Source organism: Pinus tabuliformis, chromosome 1_2 (assembly GCF_031772625.1).
Source record: "Pinus tabuliformis cultivar Carrire ecotype Pingquan chromosome 1_2, CPIR1, whole genome shotgun sequence".
Taxonomy (NCBI): Eukaryota; Viridiplantae; Streptophyta; class Pinopsida; order Pinales; family Pinaceae; genus Pinus; species Pinus tabuliformis.
In genome coordinates this window covers 416,041,035-416,062,029 of record NC_142298.1, presented here as the reverse complement: position 1 = coordinate 416,062,029, position 20,995 = coordinate 416,041,035, and the positions used below count along the sequence as shown (strand labels likewise).

The 20,995-nt window shown below is 35.4% G+C and overlaps 1 pseudogene; it reads right to left on the bottom strand.

The window, feature by feature from the left end:
- Positions 1–10,808: 10,808 nt before the first annotated feature.
- Positions 10,809–11,312, bottom strand: LOC149206124 (cytokinin dehydrogenase 11 pseudogene; annotated as a pseudogene).
- Positions 11,313–20,995: the final 9,683 nt, after the last annotated feature.

Below are 20,995 nucleotides of genomic sequence, written 5' to 3'. Positions count from 1 at the left end.
AATCTAGAGTGTAAAAGGAATTAACCCTTCATAATATAAATTTTGGTTTATTTTCATAAATCTATTATGAACTATCTATTGGAATATCCATGACATTCTATAGATCATATTTGTATTAAAATAGGTCACTTTGTGTAAGTCATAAAACCCTTGTCATGGTAGATGTATTGATTTATGATAACTCATGATATTTTATATAGAGGCTATCACAATTGGATGTGTATGTAATAGATATAAATTATAATGTCAATATCCTCATGGAAATCCTAATAGAAAAGGTTATTTTATTCAGAAAATATGGAGGTTCCAAATTAGAGGCTAGAACAGAGGGAAAGTTAAGAATGTGGAAGAACCATATAATGATTCTATGTGACATGGAAAAGAAGGGGTATGTTCAAGCACCATGAACCATTCAAAGTACCTCTTTAATGTGGAACCAATGGTGGACATAAGCTATAAGAGTGTGAGATTGATGCTTAGGAATTAAATATCATTTGGAGTAGTTGGGTGTTTACTTTAATTTTTACCACATGGATGAGGAATAGAAAATTCCATTTGCTGGATTGAAATTAGAAGACAATACCCTAATATGGTGGGAAATCAACGTGGAAACGATCAAGATAGAGGGAGATGATATGGTTACTAAGTGGGTGGATTTTAAAACTCTCATTCTTCCCTATCAAGTATGTACATGGCTAGTGGATTTGATGGAATTACACTATGCACAGATAGAGACAGAGTGTATAAGAGTACACCAAAAAAATTATGAGGATGGAAATAATGCTGAGTATCTCTCTCAAGAACTTAGAGTTAGTCCTCAAGTATTTGTTGTGTCTACACAGTCATTTTCAATTTAAGCATGTGATGTTATTTAAATATATAAAGGTGGATGAGGCTTTTGTATATGCACAACACTTGGGAAACATAGGTGAGAAGAAAGGGAAGTCAACTGGTTCAAAATAAAAGGATGACTAGGAAGCTTCCAAGGAGGGAAGAAGAAGTGGAAAGGAGAAAAGAAAAAGAATATAGTAGGCATATAAGGAAATTTAGAATATCATAACAACCACTACAACTCCTAGAACTTTGATGGTCACCTATAAAAGAAGTGCTATAAATTGCATCCATATCTTAACACAAGGAACCGTAAGAAGGACGCCAAGAAGAAAATTATCATAGAGATATATTTGAGAAGTTACGTGGAAATAATATTGGACATGGATGAGAAGATTGTTTGCAAATAAGTGTAGATAGGGAAGAATGTATGTAGCCTTCAATGGTAAGATGAGAAGTAGATGACCAAATATTCCATTTAAAGATAAATGTCAAGAACAAAAATACAGATGCTCTATTCGACACAAGATCACACAACAATATCATATAGATGGATTTGGTTAAAACATTTTCCCTATATTTCTATGACCATCCTAGCCCATATCGATTGGGATGGGTCAACAATGAGATAGAGATAAAGGTAATGAAACAATGTAAAATAAAAATTGCTAGATAAAGGTATTGAAACAATGTAAAATAAAAATTGTTATCAATTTTGATTTTATTAATGAAGTAGAATTAACTATAGTTTCAGTTTATATATGTGGCGTTGTGTTTGGGAGTCCCTATATGCACATGTGGGATGAAATATTCATGTTGAGATATAAACAATACCACATCGTCAATGATGTAAAATCATTCATTTTCAATGTTCACAAGGATATGTCAAATATTTCATTGGTAGGCACCAAACAAGCTATGAAGTTAGTTATTGCAAGAAGTATTCCTTGTTATTTGTAAAAGAAAAATAATGTGTATACCGGTCAACTAGATTAAATTCATCCATGGAGTTGTGCACTAAGGGACAAAGGAAACAAATAGAAAAGTTGCCACAAACCTATAGGGGAGTGATATTAAAGCCTAAATTGGATACCATAAAAAGGGGAAGTGGAGCATGATATCCAACTATTCTTCAACTCTCCATTACCAAATATCATGATATACAAGCAGTCATTTCTAGAATAAAATAAGGTGAAGAAGAATTTGTAGTAATTGCTAGATCACAATGTTATTCAACTAGGCACCTCACCTTTTGGGTTGTCCATCATAATTGTGCCAAAATATGGATGGGACTTGGTAAATACGAATTGATTACAACATGTTAAACAAAATTATGCTTAAGAATAGCTACCCCCTGCCTAGGATTAATGACTAGTGGACTGGTTTCAATAAGAAAAATACTCCATCAAGATCGATTTAAGATCAAAGTATCACCATTTTCAAGTCAAAGAAGAAGATAGCTAGAATATTGCTTTCAAAATTAGGAAATGTTTGTATGAATGGTTATTTATGACATTTGGTCTATGTAATACACAAAATAAGTTCATGATATTGATGAATGTTATAATGAGCTCATATCTAGATTCATTTGTTATTGTTTATTTCGATGATATAATAGTGTTCAGTGCTACCTCAGAGGAGCACATATTACATTTTATGGGTAAAAGAGACATTAAAGAAAAACTAACTATTATAGAATCTCAAGAAGTTTGAATTTATAGCACTATTTGGTGTATTTAGTCTACGTGATTGGTGAGGAGGAGAAAGCTTAAGATATACCTTAAGAAGATGGAGGTTGATCTGGATCTTGGGGGGAGGCCCTCAAGATCTAAAAACATGAAATTCAAGAAGAAAAGAGGAGAACACACAGAAAAAAAAAAAAAAAACACAAAGTAAATTTTTATTAAAATACAAAATAACTATAAACGCTACATTGTGCTGGACAACTTGTCCATTTACAAAATGCAACTTCTTACTTATAGCCTTTTTTAGTTACAATACCACCGATAAATTCCATGGGTGGGTAAATACCATGGGTGAATGAATACCATGGGTAGATTTCACTTACAATACTATGGGTAATTACCATGGGTGGATCAATACCATAGGTGGATCAATTCCATGGGTGGATGCCACTTACAATACCATGGGTAAATTCCATGTGTGAATGAATAACATGGGCGAATGAATACCATGGATAGATTCCATTTACAATACCATGGGCAAATAAATACCATGTGTGGGTGACTACCATGGGTGGATGCCACTTTCCATTCAAATCATTCACCCCCCGTTAAGAAGAAATGGTGCCCATTGCATGAAGTTCCCTCTTCAGAAGTCTTTATTGAATATGAAGAGCTACTAAAGGGAAGGGTTTTGTGTGGTTAACCCATAGCCATGATGAACGAAATTCCGACGATAGAGATACCTCGTAATGCTTGTGACCAACAATGATACTTATAGTGTGTGGCCTATAAAATGGACTTTGATGAAGCATGGGTTTGTGAGTGACCCATAACCATGATAAACGAAGATCCGAGGATGGAGATACCCTATAATTCTTGTGAACAATTATTATACTAACAGTGTGTGACCGAGAAAATGTACTTTGATGACAAGGATTTTGTGCAGTTGATCCATAACCTTGGGCTTGTGGATGACCCATAAACCTGATGCTTGTGAGTTTTCTTAGTAAAGTCATGGTTGATTGTTTGGTTGATTCTCCTATCTAATAAGATGTTGTAAAGGCTTCTTTCGCATTATAGACCCCTTGCTGCAACTTTGATGATAACTTGGGCTACAGACAATGAAATCAAATTTAGTAAAACACCCATTTGACGAATTAGAGAGATGTTTCTATTGATACAAGACACTTGAACTTTGATGAATTTTGGATTGACAAAATTATTCCATAAACTCATGAAACACAGAGTCACGTAATGTTCCAAGCATGTGTAACTTCAATTGCTCATATCTCCCAATCCGGAAAACAAAATCAAATTCCATAAAAAGCCCATTTGGGCTAATAAAAAATAATTTGAAATTTCCTATTTTGAACCTTCCAAAATTCTCTTTGGAGGTAGTATAACTTGCATGAAGTATTTTGAAGATTGCTGCAAAACTTTGAAACTGAAATATGCTTCAAACGCTACTTCACATGGATCTGTAACTTAAATATGATACCATAGGTCTAGATCTTAGGGGGAGGCCCCCCAGATCTAAAAAATTAAAATTCCAGAAGAAAAGAGGAGGACACATAGTAAAAAAAACACAAAGAAACATTTTATTGAGATAGAGAATAACTATAAAAGCTACATTGTGGTGGACAAATTATCCTTTTACAAAATGTGACTTGTTACATATAGCCTTTTTTAGTTACAATACCATGGGTAAATTCCATGGTTGGGTAAATATAATGGGTGAATGAATACAATGGGTAGATTTCACTTACAATACCATGGGTGGATAAATACCATGGGTGGATGCCACTTACAATACCATGGGTAAATTCCATGTGTGGATGAATACCATGGATGTGTAAATACCATGAGTGAATGAATAGCATACATATATTCCACTTGCAATATCATGGGCATATAAATACCATGGGTGGATGAATACTATGGGTGGATGCCACTTTCCAATCGGGTCAAAGGCCCTCATGAACTAGTCATTTCCTATGAATGTCTCAAAGATTAGTATCTTTGTTGGGGTAACATAGTACCTAAAAAATGCATGGCTTAATTTCTTAGTATTAACTACGCCATTAATTGCCATAATAGTTAGTGGCAACCTTTTTTATTGGAGGAAGGGTCAACAAAAGGAATTTAAAGAGTTAAAGAAGAAAATCAATCGAGAACTAGTTCTTACATTACAAAACTTGTAGTATCCCATCAAAGTGGAGATAGGCGGGAGTTGGCATGCTAAGGGAGTGGTCTTCATTAATGGAGGAAGGCTTGTATCATATAATTTTAAAGTGTTTCCTGGGGTGGTTCTCAACTACTCAGCATATGACAAGGAGCTCTATGCCCTTGTATAAGCTAGCAAAAAGTTGAAACATTATCTGATTTCAAAGGAGATAGCCATCCACACAAATTAGTAATCACTATATTATCTAGATTCCCTAAGTAAGTTAAAATAGTTCAAAATTTACAAGTGGATGAAGACTTTATAGAAGTTCCATTTAGTGTTCAAGAACATGAAGGAAAATACAAACAAATTCATTGACGTGCTTTCAAGCCCATTGACATAAACAATAATAGCTTTCGGGAAGTTCAATCCAAATGGATCCTTTCACCCATGATGCATACAAAGAGGTATATATAAAGGATGAGGACCTTAGAGAGGTGTATTAGTAGGTACAACGAAATATTCTTATGGAACACGATAATAACATAGATTATAATCATCTCCAGAATGGATTACTATGTAGGTTGGATAAGCTATGTGTTCATAAAGTTGCATGAATGCATTCAACTAGAGGGGTTAAACCCTCCAACTTTGCCAGGAATTTCAGTGTAAGGAGTTGGAAACATAGTCTCAACATTGATGTCAACAATCATTAATAAGCTAGTTGAGCTACAAACTGAAGCCACTAGGTTGGTGGAATGCGCATTATCCTGGTGATAGGGATGATGTTCGATACTTTTTGATGTTAGGTCCATATAATACTAGTGGATTCCCCTATTATTTTGTCATTGAAGCCCCTTATTATTATTTTTGTGCCAATGCTGTCCCCATATTTCTATTATTTTGCCCCATAGAAGCCCACTATTGTCATTGTTGCGCCCTTACATTATTATTGTTTTGTCGGCTCTAACTATATTGTGATCCCTTAAACTCCTATATATAGAAAGGAGGTTTTTTCATCTGTATCATCCAAGAATTATTCATCTATTTAATGTAAAGGATGTTTCCTCCTCGAAGAGGCTTATTTTGAAGTCATTGATATAACTCTTCTTCTAGTTTGTGAGCTGGTTGCATATCATTTGGCATCAAAGCTTTGGATTCTAGGGTTTCGTTGCTTCAAATAGGTCATCATGGAATTTTCACTATAAATATTTTCTATGAATATTTAAAATATACAAAAAAAAAACCATATGAGATGAAATTTCTATGAACGTCATGTCCGAATTTCAGACAATATCTTGCTATATTTTCCGAGATATGAAGCAAGGAAGTTAGGGTTTTTGAACGCTCCAAAATTCTATCTCAAAAATGTGACCTTGGGAAAATTTTCATAACTTTCTCTCTAAGAATCATATTCAAATTTCGTAAATTATAATAGAAAGAGGATAAATAATAGCTTGTTGGGTATCATTTTCAGGGCCTAAGGTCAAAACAATGACATGTGGAACATCGTACAAGTTCACTCTACTGAAATAGTATATAATCAGGACATTGCGGGAGATTGGGCATAACTCTTTCTCAGAAAATACAATCTTGATAAGATTTATGGGGTTCTAAAGAGGACTCAAATTGCTACCATGGGATGAAATTTCAAACCTTGGAGATCCGTAATTATAGAGATACAATGGATTCAATATTAAGCTCCTACAAAGTCAAAAAAGGTGTGTAGTATCTTTAAAAAATTGCATAAGTTTTGTTTGAAAAGTTAGTTTGAAGTGATTAAAAAGGAATAGTGAAGAAAATCATAATTTGCTGATGCCTCAGAAATGAAATTCCAACACCTAGTAAGTAACCCAAAATCTCTACTATCACATATGAAGAAGAGGAAGAAATGCAACATGATATATCAAAATTACGAGACCAAGTGCAACAAATTTTTCTCTCACAAAAAGTAACTGAAGCTAAGTTGGATGGTTTAGAGAATGGTATGGAAGCTAAGATGGATGGTTTAAAGAATGGAATGGAAGCTAAGATGGATGGTATATAAGCAAAACTTAAAGGAAACATGGAAGAATTGAAGATAGATTTAACAAAGTTTCTACAAGAAATGCTTACTAATGGCGAAAAGGTAGTAAAGGAATTCATGATGAGAAAAAAGTAAATTTTAATCATTATTTGATAGACTCTAACATTGTATTCAATACCCACCACATTCCAAATATTGATATGAGGAAGTTTGATTGCAAGGATCCTGCAACTTGGATACAACAGATGGAGAAATATTTTGACCTCCATCATATGAAAAACAGATAAAAGGTACGTATTGCAACTTTATATTTGGAACCCAATCAATTTGTATGGTATGAATGGCTTTGCTCTCGTAAAAAAATTGTCACATGGTAGATTTTTATGGAGGAAATTATATCATTTTATGAGGATACAAATAGAAACACCTTCTTTAGCCAATTGATAAATGTCAAACAAAAGGGTTCAACGGTAGAGCACATTGAGGAGTCACTTCCAAAAATTGAATATAAGGGTAAAAGATATTCCAGAGGAGCATAGAATCGATGTGTTTATAGGGAATTTAAAGGATAACATCCAACATGATATCTGCCTTTGGGAACTTGATCCATTAGAGAAGGAATTCAAGACTTGGGAAGAGAAATTGAAAGCAAAAGTATGGAAAAAATGAATCCTACTACTCACAACTATAAAGATGGAAGTGTTGTTTCCCCTATACTTCCACAACCTACAAGGTTGACACCACAAAAATTGGAAGAAAAAAGAGAAAAAGGGTTTTGTTACAGTTGTGATAGAAAATACACTAAAGGTCATAAGTGTGCTGAGAAGAAATTATTTTACATAGATTATTTCATAGACTCTAACATTGGATTGAAGACCCACCACATTCCAAAGATTGATATGAGGAAGTTTGATGGCAAGGATCCTATAAACTTGGATACTACAGATGGAGCAATATTTTGATCTCCGTAATATGAAAAACACACAAAAGGTATGTATTGCAACTTTATATTTGGAACCCAAACAATTTGTATGGTATCAATGGCTTTTCTCTCGTAAAAAAAAATTCACGTGGTAAATGTTTATGGAGGAAATGATAGAACATTATGAGGATACAAAGAGAAACACCTTCTTTAAGCAATTGATAAATCTCAAACAAAAGGGTTCAATGGTAGAGCACATTGAGGACTTCCAAAAATTGAATACAAGGGTAAAAGATATTCCAGAGGAGTGTAGGATTGATGTGTTCATAGGGAATTTAAATGATAACATCCAACATGAGGTTCGCCTTTGGGAACTTGGTTCATTAGAGAAGGAATTCAAGCCTTGGGAAGAAAAATTGAAAGCAATATTATGGAAAAAATGACGCCTACTACTCACAACTATAAATATGGAAGTGTTGTTTCCCCTAGACTTGAACAACCTACAAGGTTGACACCACAACAATTGGAAGGAAAAAGAGAAAAGGGTTTTTTTATAGTTGTGATAGAAAATACACTAAAGGTCATAAGTGTGCTGAGAAGAAATTATTTTACATATATTATGAAGAGGAGAAAGAGAAGGAATAAGAAATGTCAAAAGAAGAGGATATGCACTAGGAACAAACCCTAGAGAAAGAAGAAATGAATCTGACCATATCTTGTAATGAATTGGTAGGAATTACCACTCCTAAAATTGTCAATATAGATGGACATATCAAGAAGAAAAAGGTAATAGTGTTGATTGATTCAGGTAGTACCCATAATTTTATTCATTGTAAGATAGGCAAGGAATTTAATTGCTTCCTATATCCAGCACTAGAGTGTCAAGTGATGGCTGCAAATGGAGGTATCATAAATTTCTCTAGAAAGTGGCATAATATCAATATTTCCATGGGGGAATATGTATTGAATAGTTCAATTCTTTCCATTCCAATGGGTGGTGCTGATGTTGTAGTAGAAGTCCAATGGCTACAATCTTTGGGTACAATAGAGTTTAATTTTCAAGAACTTTTTTTGAAATTTTTTGGGAAGGAAAGGAATTTGAATTAAGGGGTATCACAGGGAAACCAAGAAAGATAATCAATAGTAATGACATGACAAATATCCTAAAGAAAGAACAACGAGGCATAATTTCACAATTATGTTCACTAGAGGTTCCCACATCGAAACCATCTATTTCTCCATATCTACAAAAAGACTTGGATAATAATTCCTAGTTATTTGAGACTCCCAAAGACCTCCCACCTATTCATGATCATGATCATTCTATTCATTTGATTCCAGGAATTTCTCCTCCAAACATCAGGCCTTACAAATATCCCTATGCCCAAAAGAGTGAAATTGATTGTATGGTTGCATAAATGTTAGAGGTTGGTATAATTTGACCTAGTCAAAGTTATTTCTCTAATCCAGTAGCATTGTTGCACAATAAGGATAGATCATGGCACATGTGTCCAGATTATAGGGAACTCAAAAAGTTCACTATTAAATATAAATTTCCCATTCCTTTCATTGGTGCACTATTGGGTGAATTACACGGAGCAATTTACTTCACCAAGTTGGATCTTCATTTAGGTTATCATCAAATTAGAATGAAGACTGAAGACATTCCAAAAACAACATTTAGAACTCATGAAGATCATTATGAATTTTTGGTGATAACTTTTGGCCTTACCAATGCACCTTATAAATTTCAAGGCTTGATGAATTCCATTTTCAAACCCTTAGAAAACTTCTTTTAGTATTTTTTGATGATATACTAATCTACAACAAGTCTTGGAAGGATCATGTTCAACATGTTGAAAGCATGCTCAAACTATTGGAGGAGAAAAAATTATATGCAAAGACCTCCAAATGTTTCTTTGGAGTATACGAGGTGGAATATCTAGGTCATATTGTATCTCATGAAGGTGTTAAGGTAGACCCTAGCAAAATCAAAGCCATTATGGAATGGAAAATTCTGACATCCGTAAAGAATTTGCAAGGATTGCTTGGGTTGACAAGGCATTATTGCAAGTTTGTTAAGAATTATGTGATAATAGAAAAACATCTAACAACATTACTAAATAAAGATTCATTTTCTTGGACTCTAGAAGTAATGAGGGCCTCACAACATCTTAAAGAGGCAGAGTGCCAAGCTCCGGTCTGAGCTATGCCAGACTTCACAAAATCATTTATTATGGAATGTTATGACTTGGGAAATGGAATTGGTGTTGGTTTAATGAAAGAAGGAATACCCGTCAATTTTTAAAGTTGTCCAATTAAAGGAAAGTATTTACACAAATCTATTTATGAGAAGGAAATGTTCACAATACTACATGCATGTAAGAAATGGAAACCTTACCTAATGGGAAGACATTTCAAGGTAAAAATGGATCATTATAGTGTTAAATACTTTTTAGAAAAAATATTATGTTTAGAAGATGTTGGACACCTAATCCTCAATGGGTTGGTGCTGAAGTCGAATAGACAGAAGGAAGTCCAAGAGACCTTGGGATGTGAAACCCAATGGTCAAACCATGTACTATAAATGTATATGATTTGTTAATAAAATTGTACTCTCATGTTTTATCCTTCATATTCTGTTACTGCCCATGTGTGTTTAACATGGTATCAGAGCGGGTAATCTCCTACCCTGCTCAAATTTGAGCCATTTTTTTTGTGGCCTCTATGTGCATATCAATTATGACATTTCTATTCACTATCCATAACACTCCATTAATTCACTGAAAGTCAGAAATTTGTTGCTTTTACTCTGTTGATTCCTTGGATTATCTCTCTGTTGTGCCTAATCAAAATTCATGCACATCTACTATAACATATTCTGCTTCCACGACCTTTGGCCATTTCTCTTTAGATTATTCTTTGAAAAGTGATTTGTTAGATCATTTTCTTGTTGGCTTCTTGTTGGCCTCACAAAGAAAATGGTCTTCGTTGATTCTATGACTACTCAGTGCTCACTGTAGTAACTGTGCGCTCAAATTAGTGCTTTCTTTCATTGTTATTCTCTACATTGGATATTTGGCTAGCCCACATTGGCATTTCTCTCCTTGCCAACCATTATTCCCATGATGGTTTTCTCTACTCTACTGCTACCTTGTCAGAATGCTGACACTTAATGTTTCACTGGTGTGGACCCCGAATCTCAAAAGCGTTACTCTCCCTATGCTCAAGCTGCCTGTGATTCCTCACAATACCATTTTCTCTACAAGCCTCAAGAACGGCGTTATTCTGATCGAGGACAACCGGGAGAGGAGGCCCCTCTAGATAAGGTTTGTTGAAACGGAGGAGCGATACCGCATAGAAGATATCCTCATCGGGAGTAACAGCAGACGTGTGAGGATCCCACAAGGTTCTGTTGATAGGATACATGAGCATTAATCCATCCACTCCTTTTATGAGTATCTTTTTGAAGATCTTGGAATCAAATTCTACCATTTTTCTCTTAGGCACGAAGAGATTGAGCCACGCGTGAGGCGCATACCAGATACCGCTTTCTCTCTCTGCTATTTCTTGTAGGTGTACACGATAGAGAAAATAGAAGTATGAAAGGTCAGTGTTGAATTGTAAGCCCTTAATGAAGCCAAGCTTCGAAAGAAAGGATTCGATTATCTTATCGATGTCCATTCCAGGGTTTTAGTAGTGGGCAACTTCAATAGCGTAGAACAGTGGGCTGACTGTGGATGGAATGAGAGACATATCGAAGGATTGATTGGGTAGAAAATGTATGGAAGGCTACCCATTCATTGAGTCATTTGCGTCAACCATAACAACTCCTTTGATGTAGTCTAATGTCTATCCAAGTGGTAGAGAAATGAGGAGCTCCTGGTCGTGCATGAAGTCTTGGAGTTTCTAGTACACCAATCTTATCCATCTCATCCTCTGAGGAGCACGTTCAAGAATGGTTCTTGCTTTAGTAATCACTCCAAATTGACCCAATCCTCCAAGTGCATCAAAATAGAGATCAGGCTGCTTCTGTTCACTGCACGTTATGATATCACTGTTATCGCATTGAAGTCTGGTATCGCTATCTCTAGTGTGTATAGTATGGAGTATTGTTCTGCTTTCTGTTCAGAAATTTCCAACACCCTAGATCTGCGAGGATACTTGTAAACCTAGGGGTGAATGTTCGTGGGGATTCATATCAGTAGATGAGATGAGGTTTGGGCATGAGTGATTGATGAAGTCATTGATGAATGAGCTCAAGGTTGTGAAGGTTTATCCAACAAGATAAACAATGTTATACCACCTCCTTGTGCAGAGAAGTCTCCAATCGCAATGGTGTTCTTTCTTCAACTCCATCAACCATCATATGTGAAGATGTTCTATTAGTTCTTGGTGCTAGTGGTAGAGACCTGGAAGCTTTGATATTGACAGTCGATGGAAAAGATCTTGAAAATTCCTCTTGTTCCCTTATTAGAGAACTAACTAATCCAGGTGGCACTATTTCTTCAACTTCGTGAACTAGTGATTGTGTAGATGTTGCAGATATTGATCCCAACAATGGGAATCTTTGAGCTTGAATATTTTGATGAAGAGAAGTAGGATGTTCTGACATTTTACTATTTTCCCTAGTTGTAGCGGCATAAGATTCCAATCCTTCAACATCAAGCATTAATGGTGAATTTTTCCACCTCCATCTATGTCCGGCGATGGAATTATAAACATTCTCACTACTAGAAGCATTGAAACAATAGCCTGCAATGTACACTCTTTGTGTTTAGCGTTGACTATGTATGCAACATTGAATTAAAGTCCGTAAGCTCTCTGCCATTGTCTATGCATCAATATCATCAAATTCTTCCAAGGAAACCTCCAACATTGAATGTGAAGTTGTGATATGCTCAATCTCTTGAACTTCTAGTAATAAACCACTTGAATTGTGTGTTTAGCATTTGGCCATTTTCCTATGGATTGATTATGCAGTCTGTCTACAACAATGGATTGGTATTTGATCCTGAAGTTCTTGATCTCACAAAGGATGATCTAACAAAGAAATTTACTGCTGGTATTTCTACTTTGATAGCTCTTTCTAGTATTTGAAGGATCCAAGAAAATTTGCAGTAGCTGCTGCCCCAAGGTGTGGTATTGTATTTAAAACTCATTATAGTCTTTATCTACATATATATGCATTGATTCCTTGATTCGACTGCTGCACAAGAGTTTGGTGGGCTGTAAAAAGGCAATGATTATTTTGACAAATAAAAGTAATCTTTTGTGGAGAAAAGTTTAGTTGGTTGTATTGTCAGAACATAGTGCTGGTCATGAGTAAACTCTTATTTCTATGTAATGGATTGTAATTGGTGCTTTTTGGTTGCACACTGATCATTTGCTACACATTTATAAAGGATATTGCTGTGCACTGTGAGTGGGTATTACTTTTCTGCATTGAGTAGTAGTTGTGATTTGTTTTTAAGGTGTAATTCTGACATTGAAGAAAAAATGACCAGAATCAATGACGTATTAGAGTTCCTCAAAACTATAATATTGTCTACTAATCATGATACATTAAAAGTCAGCAAATTTTCTCTCACAGAAATTCAAGTCTGTCTACAAAATGCACAAGAGAAAATTGAGTTTTTGCAGCTCGAATCGCAGCTACAACAAGAAGAATTAAAACAGAGGAGTCATCATTATGAACCTATTTCTGTTTAGAAGATTAAAACAAACTCCCATAAAGCAGAAAGGTTACATGCAGATGCAGAAGTTCAGCTTGCACTTCCCAAGCCCATTATCAGACCTTAGGAAGAGCTTATCCACAACAAACACAGAACTGGTCTCGGATATGAGAAGGACTTGCCCTTTCATATTCTAGACTACTCAAATCCCATTCAATTTCAGAGTGTTGGATTCCTTCATGACAGTTCACCTCTAGTTGTTCCAGATTTTTCTCCTCTTCCACAACAACAACAACAGATTATGAAATTCCAACACTGTGACCGAGTTGGCCATTTGAAAGATCAATGTTTTGACCTTCATCCATGTAAGAACTATCATAAAACCACCCATTCTTCACACAGATGCTTTAGAAACAAATGTCTTGTAAGAAAAAGGATTCATCTTGGATGGATCGCTTCTTGGCAATGGGCATCAACAACTAAGAAGATATTCCAATCACATGTCAGAACTTGTTCCATAGTATTGAACAGTCTTGCAGTTGAGTTTTCTCCATCATCTCACCTTGTATCCGAAAGGGGGGGAATGATGGTCATCTACAAGCTTCAATTTCACATCAAGCGAGCCTGAGCCACAACCTGCCACACTAGTTTTAGAATTGTAGGAAAAAAAAAAGATGCCCCTAAGCATGCCTTCGGTTGGTAATCTGGAACACTTCCTCTAGTAGAAGACTTTAGCTTCTTGCCAGTTTCAGAAGAATTCTAGGAACAAAATTGAGAACACTTCCTCTAGTAGAAGACTTCATCTTCTTGCCAGCTTTGGAAGAGTTCCAGAAACTGCAGCAAGCATTCCAAAGTTGTTGGTCATCCTTAAACCATCACAGGTTGAGGCTCCCCTTTTCAGGTTGAATTTCTCCCTTTTATACGGGGTGAGACCTCACTTTCATGTTTGAAGGTTTCCCTCTTCAAAACAATAGGAGCACTTCCTCTAGCAGAAGACTTCAACCTCTTTCCAGTTTTGGAAGAGTTCCAGGAACTGCACTAAGAATTCCGATGTTGGTAGTCATCCTTAAACCACCACCCTTTATACCAACATTTCAGAGAGCACATTCAGCCTAGTGCTTCCATGCATTTTTGCACATTTTTTACTACATCTCTCTTCTTGGACTCATACATAACCCTTCGGATTAGGGGGGGGAATGTTGGACACCTAATCCTCAATGGGTTAGAGTGGAAGCCAAATAGAGAAAAGGAAGTCCAAGAGACCTTGGGATGTGAAACCCAACGGTCAAACCATGTACTATAAATGTATGTGATTTTTTAATAGAATTGTACTCTCATGTTTTATCCTTCAGATTCTGTTGCTCCCATGTGTGTTTAATAGAAGAGAAACAAAAATGGGTCACAAAGATGTTGCGTTATGACTTTGAAATCATCTACAAAAAAGGGAAGAAAAATGTTGTTGCGGATGCACTCTGAAGAAAGGACAAGGATGTGGGAGAATTGCTTTGTTCCATTTTTATTATCCAACCAGATTGGATAAATGAAACAAGGCATGAATGTAAGAATGATGAAGAAGTGTGGGTAGTCATTTAAAATTTGTAGCAAGATCCCACTACATTTGATACATTTAGCTAGAGAAATGATTCTTTTTTGTACAAAGATCTCTTATACCTCTGTAAGAATTCCCAACTCAAACAAAATATTTTTCTAGAATTGTACACATCTCCCTTTGGAGGGTACTCAATATTTTTAAAAATTTACCACGGGGTTAAGAAGGAATTTGTTTGGGATGGCCTTACATCTCATATTCAAAAGTTTGTGGCAGAATGTTTGGTTTTCCAACAAAATAAAGTTTAGACAATTAATACCCCGGGTCTATTACAACCTTTGCCCATTGCAAGTCAACATTGGGAGGAGGTTTCAATGGATTTTATCACAGCTTTACCAAATTCTAAAGGAAAGTGTGTCATCATGGTGGTAGTTGCTAAATTACCAAGTATGCACATTTTTGTGCATTATCTCATCCATTTAAATCCAATACAATTTCTACTACATTTATGGAAACAATTCAAAAGCTACATGGAAACCCAAAGATTATTGTAAGCAACAGAGATTCCATTTTTAGTGGAAATTCTTGGACGGAATTATTTTCTTGTCTAGGTACTCAGTTAGCTCATAGCTCATCTTATCATCGTCAATTTGATGGGAAAACTGAGATAGTGAACACATGTTTGGAATGATATCTTCGTTGCTTTGTATATGGTAAATAGACACAATGGTTCAAGTGGTTACCTGTGGCTAAATGGTGGTATACTTACTTCCATACTGTAGCAAAAATGACCTCATTTATGGAACTTTATGGATATCATCTACAGTTCATCAGATCATCTTCAAGCACTAGAATATCACATCGAAAATCAACAACAAGTTCGCTAACTCTTAAAGGATAACCTCACTTTTGCGCAGAATAGAATGAAACAACAGGGAGGTCACCATCATAGCGAGAGAAGTTTTGATGTAGGTGACTGGGTATTTCTACGACTACAACCATATAAACAAATTTCCCTCAAGCAAGCTAAGAAGGATAATAAATTATCACAAAGTCTTATGGTTCGTACAAGGTGTTGCAAAATATTGGTACTATGGCATACAAATTGGAGCTTCCTGCATCTTCCCAAGTGCACCTATATTTCCATGTCTCATTCTTAAAGAAGGTTATAGGCTACAACCTCCCAGTTCAAAAAATATTTCCAGAACTTGACGAGGAAGGAAAAATCATATTGGAACCTGAAGTAGTCATAGAAACAAGAACTCAAAAACTACAAAATCAATCAATATCGGAGTATCTGATTAAGTGGAAGAACTTACCGTTGAAGATTCCATATGGGAGGATGATAATTTTATACAGAATCATCTAGAACTACTCAAGCATTGAGGAAAACACTTTTTTGAAGGAGAGGGGCATGTTAAGTCTCTATAATACTAGGGTATTCCCCCATTACTATTGTCACTGCAGCCCCTTATTGTTATTGTTGTGCCAATGTTGTGCCAATACTGTCCCCATAGAAGCCCACTATTATTATTGTTATGCCCTTACATTATTATTGTTATGTTGGCCCTCACTATATTGTGACCCCTTATACTCCTATATAGAGAAAGGATGGTCTTTCATTTGTATCATCCAAGAATTATTCATTTGTGTAATGTAAACAAGGTTTCCCCCTCGACGAGGATTGTTTTGAAGTCATTGATCTATCTCTTCTTCTATTTTGTGAGTTGGTTGCACAATAGTTGACATGTTGAGTAGGTATCTGAAGACATGGTATTATATGTGGAAGTATATTTGAGTTGGATAATTTAAAGATTTACACGATGAAAATGACTTTTACCACCCTTCCACAGTCACCCAATGACACTACCTAACTATTGTAGTATTTCTTCTTCCTACCCACAATAATCACCTTTAGCTTGCTACTTTCCACCTTTGGCACTACCTCTAGACACGAGAAGGAGAAACCATGATCCTCTATAGTTGAAATTTTCCATGGTTTCTAAATTAAGTCTACGTTAATATGGTTTTAGTCGTGGAACACATTTATGCATAGATCTAGTCATTAAGGATCATTCTATTTGGTCACAACATTTGTATGAATGAATTGAATAAAATACTACGTGGGTAGTGGCCTATGATTTTCTATGTGGTGTGAAGTTTATTAAATTTCTATACCATTACATTGGCGAGGGGTTGGTTAATGAGAAATGAAAATTCTAGTGCATTGGTGAATTGAGTTAAAGGTTAATTGTGGGATCTGAGAGTGATGCGTAACTACCAACATTGGCTTGAGAAGTTCTTGTGCACATGATCCAAGCCAATGAAGACAAATACATCTTTCTGCATGGATATGAGGAATGATGAGGCAATACATGTGTAGCATAGTATAGCGAGGTATTTGTTGAGCATGTGGGCTGAATGTGTACATACATGAAGCGAAAGAAAATTGTTGTGCGTGGAGATCAAAGTTAAAGATTCTCATAGCAGAGTTTTGATAGATCATATTAGTGGGGATAATGTTGAGAAGAATAGAGGATATGGAAGATAGCTTGGTTTTGGTTGTAGGGACTACTTTACTATGTATGCTGCTATAGTCTTTATTAATATAGAATTGATTATATTAATGCATGTATTGTGAGCCAGACTCTTGTTTGGAGTGAAGAACTAGTATATATTTCGTTGGTAGCATGTGTATGGCCAGGTTCCTATTTGTTAGAGATTTATTGTGTCATATATGTTACTGTGACATTTTGTATGGCTGATTCATAGTGAGTTAATCCTACTATTTGATGAGAAAAGAATCTGAGTATATGTAGGTTGCTTGATCTTGGAAAGAGATATTTTATGTATATGTGTTTTGTGTTTTTTATGAGAAGAGATTTTTATGTGGGTCCAATCTGAAAATTTTGAAATGAGACTCATAATTATTTTGTGCAAAGATTAGTGGGCCTTGTATGAAAGTGAATAAAATGTATTCAATAAGAGCTTGAGCATTAATCATTTTAGTTTAGTGAGTGGTTGTTTGCTCAGGGAGTGGTGGCTCCTTTCCAATGGTGTCCAAAGAACTATTAGAGGTAGGGGCCTCCAATAGCTTTGGGCTATTAGTAGGCGATGTCTAAAATAGTTGTGGAAGTCATGGTGTCTGTTAAGTAGTGTCCTGGAGTGAGTGGTTTCTCACATGCATAAAAAATTAGGGCTTACACATTCGTGGTTTCTAGTGCATGATATAAGAAAAGAATTTTAATAATAAAATCAAGAATACAAATACAAGAAGATGGTGGTTATTTTCCTCAAAACGTTTCCACCTTATATCTCGTATTATTGTATCTTATGTGTTTCTACTTTTATGTTTATGTGCACTAAATTTTAGATGTCATTCATGGTCTGATTGTTGTTGATTATATTTGTTTCCACTAAGTAATGATTTAGTTAATTGGTGAAGAAAAGGAAAATAAATTAAAGTGATCCATCATGCACAAGGTTGATTCAATCCCTTGTCTCTTAGTATTGTCAACATCCCAAAATTTTGTATTAGAGAAAGGTGTTTTGGGTGTATCTTAAGCATTGGAATGTAGATATCGATATTTTTTTGATATTTTTTTTGGAATGGGTCATCAAGGAGTGCTCTTCTCACTGCTCCAAACTACTAGGTATGGAAAGAGAGTTAAATTTCATTTGTGGGCTTGTGGATCCAATGTTAGGATATTTTGGTTAGATTGTGCATTTTGTATGGAGGAGATAACAATAGCAACAATAATGGAGAGAAGAAGAGAAAAAATAAAAAAAGGAAGAAGGCCTCATACAAGAAAGAGTTTTAGTCTAATGAGATTCACCCCTTTCTATGAATGGAGAAGAAAATCACGATGTGGAGAAAATAGAAGAGAAAGGCCTACGAGATTCAGATGTATTTCAGCACAATGGATAGGAGGGTAAAAATGTTCTTGAGTTGTTTCTGAGTTATGCATTAGATAGTTGTGATGACAACCATTCATATATGATCAATCAAGATGAGGATGTTGTTATGTTTCTTAAATCTAAACATGAGTTATCCATGGTTGTAATTAATAAGTTAGCCATTGAGGTACAAATCATAACACCTACATGTAGAGATCAAGAAAAGATCTTGTAGATTTTTTATGAGGAGAATGATCTTAGAGAATAAATCCATAGCGTGAAGCTCTGGTTGGAGGAAAAAAAGAGAGTTGAATTATGTGAAGAGAAGTATGTTAAATGAAAGAGAGGGGTGAGTTGAAGAGCTTGAGGCTAAAATTGTCATGTTAAGGAAGCAGATTGAAGAGATTAATAATGATCTCAAGTAGGAGAAGGGTATAAGGCTCTGGCATAGTATGCGTAAGGCTTAAAGCTATCCCATGATCAAATATGGTCATAGTTTTCAGAAGCGAGATTACAACTAATTCGCACATGCAAACAATGATGCAAAACATAGAAATCTTGTTACAGAAAATTGCACCAAAAAGGAAAGAAAACAAGGAAGAAAGAAGAAGCAAATGTAGTAGCTGAGGAGAGAACTCGGAGGAGCACCTAATAATAGAACACCATTCACTCAAAGATAATATTATGTTAAACCTAACATATTTCAAAATAAAAATAACAATCCCTTTGCTCCTTTGAGTGATGACATCGAGTGCTACATTTGTCATCACTTTAGACATGTTACAGCTAGTTGTAGGAGAAAAATGTACACATATAATTAGTAGTTTGGGTAGCAACAAAAAAAACAACCTTCAGGTAAACAAGTTCATTTAATGGCTATTGTTTTCCTTTTAACCTATTTATCCACAATATGATTGATTACAAATCTCATGAATGAAATGGAAGACTGATCTATTCAAGGCATAGATCTTGTGTGAGCAGTAGGAAATATGACCCTCATGCCTCATATATTAGTCACGGGAGGTGCATGGAAACCTTGATCACATCGCTATAGATTGTAGGTTGTTTTATTTGTCAAGGAAAATTAGGCAAAGGGTGCAGTAAATGCAAAATACACCTAGTAGAAAACCATAGGAGAATATGTAGACTAGGAAGTAACCTATGGAAGTATGGAAGAAGAAAGATAATTAGCAGGTGAAGGAGAAGTATCTAGCCCCGACTACAAACCATTATTCTTACATGTATTCAAAGAAAATTGCACAAGTGCAAAATGAGGCTTAGAGGGTCTCAGGGGGAGTGTATGGAAACAACATGGTAGCATGTAGAAGTAATGGAGAAAAGTTGGAGAAGTAACATGATGTGATTAAGAGCCTAAATTCACATTCAGGTCTATAGGATCAATAGGAAGTAAATAATGTATATGTGCTCAAGGCGCCCTATGATTTAAACTAGGGTTTCAAGGCTTGCATATTGCCTTTAGATTAGTTTAATGCATTTGTTTGTCACAACACCCTACATTGTAATATGAGTGAAAAGGCATGTGAAGCAACATTATTATACTTGCTCGTCATCATCATTTGTTGATATGGTTGAGTAACCCTATTATGAGTCATGTAAGGGAGAGATATTCATTGACATGAATAGTAGTGAGTCATTTGAATCGGCCATGTATGCACATTTATATGAAATTTCTAGCATTGTACTCCTTGCATTTTCGAATTAATAGAAAATATTATTTATTGCAGTCATATATGCACTTTTGTGTGCAATTTTGTAGCCCTCTAATCTCACTATGAAACCTTCTTGTTTATTGTAATCATTCGTCATGTGTTATGTGGAGTCATTGGTCTAGCTTGTGTAGCCTCTTGCAGGTGGAAATAGAACAAAGGTAGAAAGAAAATCCTTTGTACAATAGCCATGAAGAGTTATTTGCAACCCCAATACATGTTCAAGGGGAGCATGTTTCAGCAAGAATAAGGCCTCAATGTTGGCATAGTCATTGATTTCAACTAGTTGTAGACTAAGCAACATATTTCATCGGTCTTAATGATTATCTTCCAGGTGTTGTAATTGATCATCCCTCATAAAAAAGAAATTGATATAAAAAAGGTTCAGATGGTGTCAACATGGTGTTTAAGTAAGGTTACGATACCATTTTCCACTAATTTCAAAGGGGGGGAGTGAGCTAACAACTAAAGCGAGAATGTGATGTGCTAGCCATCATTAGAAAGAGGATTAGATTGGTG